Genomic DNA, 5,000 nt, shown 5'->3' with positions numbered 1-5,000 from the left:
AGAGGAAAGAAAGTCTCCCTGATAACATTGAGTATACATAGTGTATAGTGTATACTACAGTGGCTCCCTAGTATATTGATGATAAAGGCTAAAGTGTCATTTGAAAACAGGTGAATTTGTAAATGAAGTGATAAGCCTATAGAGGCAGGTGCCAGAAGTCGCCAGAAACTTACCACTGGTCAGCTGTTTTTAATAATCTTCCTGGCTTGCTAGTGTACTCTCATATAATCTAGTGATACCAGTGAATAGCAGAATACAGTGTTGTAGTAGCAACTAACCAGTATTATAATGGTACTTAGTGGAGTGGAGTGACTTTCATTAGTTTCTTTTTCTTGAAATACGAGACGTTACTGTGAATTTCATATAACCTGTAGTTACCAGCGGTCGCAATATACACAACGAGAAGCAATTATTACTACAGAAAAAGCGTCCTTCCTCCAAAATTTGCACCAGTCAACTATAGTGATAATATAGCATTTATTGTGGTGGAGACGGAAAAAAAAAATAGAAAAGCCAGATACAGCGATTAATAAACAAGGGTGGAGGTCGACCGTTCGTCATTGTAGGAGCTGCCAGATATCACCGGCTCTTCAACACGCAAGTTATACTTTTGTATCAGTCAAATCACATATTACTCGGGTAGATAATTTCCAGTAGATCCTTCATGTGTTAGCTCAAATCACCGACCAGTATGTTTTAAATAAGTGACCCACTGATCAGAGCAGATCGACTGGTCCGAACCCTTGACTGGTCCGAACCCTTGACTGGTCCGAACCCGGGACTGGTTTCAAACAGTTTCGTTGGACAATAAAGCAGACTGTAAACGGATGGGGTTGTAGGCGCCCTTATAAACACAAACATTAAAAATCAGGAACGTGACGGTAAGCTGTCCAATATACAAAAAGAGTTAGAAACAGAAATACAAATAGCTAGAGCTTCATTTAAGGTTATTAATATAATATTCAAGAGGTTGCTAGTAGAATTGCAGTAAATCAACCATTCAAATCATTATGAAGCTGTGTGTAGTCTGTGGTCAGTCAAACAAACGGGCTTCCACATGGATAAATTGTCATTTTTGTGGAAATTGGTGTCACGCCCCTTGTGCAGATATCCCAGAACTAGCTACAAGCAGTATTAAAACAGAGAAGTGTTTTTGGGTATGCCCAAATGAGGAAAATCTGTGGACTAAAATCACAAGGGTATTAAAAGAGGACAACATCAAAGCTGCTTTCATAGAAAACCTGGAAGCTTTCTACAACAGATGGGAACATAAAAAGTCTGGGCTGAATGGTACTGCCCTTGATACTGGCCATGTAGTCACAAACTGTAAGGCTGGAGGTGATGTCCTGTTAGTCAGTAAATGTGGGGCTGATAGTGCTGTCCTGGGAGACAGTAATGGGGAAGCTGGAGGTGCTGTCCTGGGGGACAGTAATGGTGAAGCTGGAGATACTGTCCTGGGAGACAGTAATGGTGACGCTGGAGATTTTGTCCAGGTAGTCGGGAATTATACGCAGGAAGGAATACATATAAATGACCTCATAGGGGACAGGAGCCATAGTAGGGAAACAAGTGTAGTCAAAGATAAGATAAAACCAATATTGCAAACTAGAAATACCGCAGGAAATAGCAAACAAGAGGACTCCAATAGCAATAGTGAGGATATATTACCAAAAACAACTGGTGGGAGCTCCATTGTTGGTGCTAGGGAGGATAGAAGTAAGACAGGGAAACATGCACCAACAGGGAATACAGTCACAGAAACCCAAGGCAAGCGGAAACCAAGCCTGTGCACATACTATGCACTTGGTATCTGCTGGAATGGGAAATCTGGAAAAACAGATGGGACATGCAACTATGACCACCCTAGAAAATGCCATGCCCATATGACAACAGGAAAATGCAAACTCCCTTCCTGTAAGCTTTTTCACCCTGAAATGTGTACCTCTTCAGTACAGGAAAGACTGTGCTATAACTTAAATTGCCAGGCATACCATCTAAAGGGGACAAAAAGATACAAAACATCCAGGCCATGGGAAAACCTGGGTAGCCACAGCCACTCAAGAGGGAGAGGTTTTTTAGTGCCAGGAAGGAAAAAAAACTGGCAGGAAATGGCAGAAATCGTACACCAAATCCAGTCATTCCTGGAGTGGAACCACAGTCGATGGCCTCCACTCCAAACCAACAGATACAGATACTAATGCCGGAAAAAAAATCCCCCCCCAGTACCAACAATACCACCAGTCCGATAACATTCTTCTTTGCAAATATACAGGGTCTAAAGCCAGTAACAAACAACAAAATACCTTTCATCCGTGGACTGCTTGCAGAGGCAAAGGCAATGTTCGCGGCTTTCACTGAGACCCACATAAAGGATCACTTGGACAACGAAATATGGATCCCAGGTTACAACCTATACAGATGTGACAGAGTGAACAGGCAAAAGGGGGGGGGGGTTGGCCTGTACATTGCAGAGTCACTTGTTTGCACAGAACTGCTTAATGCCTCAAATGATGTAGTGGAAGTTTTAGCAGTAAAGGTCGAGAACCAAAACCTAGTCATTGTGGTAGTCTACAAGCCTCCGGATGCAACATCCCAGCAATTCCTGGAACAGCTGTTAAAAATTGACCACTGTCTGGAAAATCTTCCAGCTCCTGCACCCAACATCTTGCTCCTGGGGGACTTCAACTTAAGGCACCTAAAATGGAGGAATATAGCAAATAATATTGTTGCAGTAATAACACCAGGAGGCAGCTCTGATGAAAACTCACACTCACACGAGCTTTTAAATCTCTGCACAAAATTCAATTTAAACCAGCAAATAATAGAGCCTACTAGACTGGAGAATACACTAGACCTCATCTTCACTAACAATGATGATCTGATAAGAAATGTCACCATATCAAAAACAATATACTCAGATCACAACATAATTGAGGTTCAGACATGTATGCGTGGAGCCCCAGACCGACAAAATGAGACTAGTCACGAGGGAGCATTCACCAAATTCAACTTCAATAACAAAAACATAAAGTGGGACCAAGTAAACCAAGTCCTAACCGATATAAGCTGGGAAGATATACTAAGCAACACAGACCCAAACTTATGCCTAGAACAGATTAACTCGGTGGCACTCGATGTATGCACAAGGCTTATTCCTCTAAGAAAAAGGAGGAGTAGATGTAAAATAGAAAGAGACAGGCGCTCCCTTTACAGGCGACGGAAAAGAATAACAGAGCGGCTAAAAGAGGTCAATATATCTGAAATGCGCAGGGAGACACTGGTCAGAGAAATAGCAAGCATCGAACTTAAGCTAAAAGAATCCTTTAGGAGTCAGGAATCGCGGGAAGAACTAAAAGCCATAAATGAAATCGAAAGAAACCCAAAGTATTTCTTCTCCTATGCCAAATCAAAATCGAGAACAACGTCCAGTATTGGGCCCCTACTTAAACAAGATGGGTCCTACACAGATGACAGCAAGGAAATGAGTGAGCTACTCAAGTCCCAATATGACTCAGTTTTTAGCAAGCCGCTAACCAGACTGAGAGTCGAAGATCAAAATGAATTTTTTATGAGAGAGCCACAAAATTTGATTAACACAAGCCTATCCGATGTTATCCTGACGCCAAATGACTTCGAACAGGCGATAAATGACATGCCCATGCACTCTGCCCCAGGGCCAGACTCATGGAACTCTGTGTTCATCAAGAACTGCAAGAAGCCCCTATCACGAGCCTTTTCCATCCTATGGAGAGGGAGCATGGACACGGGGGTCGTCCCTCAGTTACTAAAAACAACAGACATAGCCCCACTCCACAAAGGGGGCAGTAAAGCATCAGCAAAGAACTACAGACCAATAGCACTAACATCCCATATCATAAAATCTTTGAAAGGGTCCTAAGAAGCAAGATCACCACCCATCTAGAAACCCATCAGTTACACAACCCAGGGCAACATGGGTTTAGAACAGGTCGCTCCTGTCTGTCTCAACTACTGGATCACTACGACAAGGTCCTAAATGCACTAGAAGACAAAAAGAATGCAGATGTAATATATACAGACTTTGCAAAAGCCTTCGACAAGTGTGACCATGGCGTAATAGCGCACAAAATGCGCGCTAAAGGAATAACAGGAAAAGTCGGTCGATGGATCTATAATTTCCTCACTAACAGAACACAGAGAGTAGTCGTCAACAGAGTAAAGTCCGAGGCAGCTACGGTGAAAAGCTCTGTTCCACAAGGCACAGTACTAGCTCCCATCTTGTTCCACATCCTCATATCCGACATAGACAAGGATGTCAGCCACAGCACCGTGTCTTCCTTTGCAGATGACACCCGAATCTGCATGACAGTGTCTTCCATTGCAGACACTGCAAGGCTCCAGGCGGACATCAACCAAATCTTTCAGTGGGCTGCAGAAAACAATATGAAGTTCAACGATGAGAAATTTCAATTACTCAGATATGGTAAACATGAGGAAATTAAATCTTCATCAGAGTACAAAACGAATTCTGGCCACAAAATAGAGCGAAACACCAACGTCAAAGACCTGGGAGTGATTATGTCGGAGGATCTCACCTTCAAGGACCATAACATTGTATCAATCGCATCTGCTAGAAAAATGACAGGATGGATAATGAGAACCTTCAAAACTAGGGAGGCCAAGCCCATGATGACACTCTTCAGGTCACTTGTTCTATCTAGGCTGGAATATTGCTGCACTCTAACAGCACCTTTCAAGGCAGGTGAAATTGCCGACCTAGAAAATGTACAGAGAACTTTCACGGCGCGCATAACGGAGATAAAACACCTCAATTACTGGGAGCGCTTGAGGTTTCTAAACCTTTATTCCCTGGAACGCAGGAGGGAGAGATACATGATTATATACACCTGGAAAATCCTAGAGGGACTAGTACCGAACTTGCACACGAAAATCACTCACTACGAAAGCAAAAGACTTGGCAGACGATGCACCATCCCCCCAATGAAAAGCAGGGGTGTCAC

This window comes from Cherax quadricarinatus, chromosome 62 (genome assembly GCF_038502225.1).
Source record: "Cherax quadricarinatus isolate ZL_2023a chromosome 62, ASM3850222v1, whole genome shotgun sequence".
Taxonomy (NCBI): Eukaryota; Metazoa; Arthropoda; class Malacostraca; order Decapoda; family Parastacidae; genus Cherax; species Cherax quadricarinatus.
Note: the sequence above shows the minus strand (reverse complement) of the source record.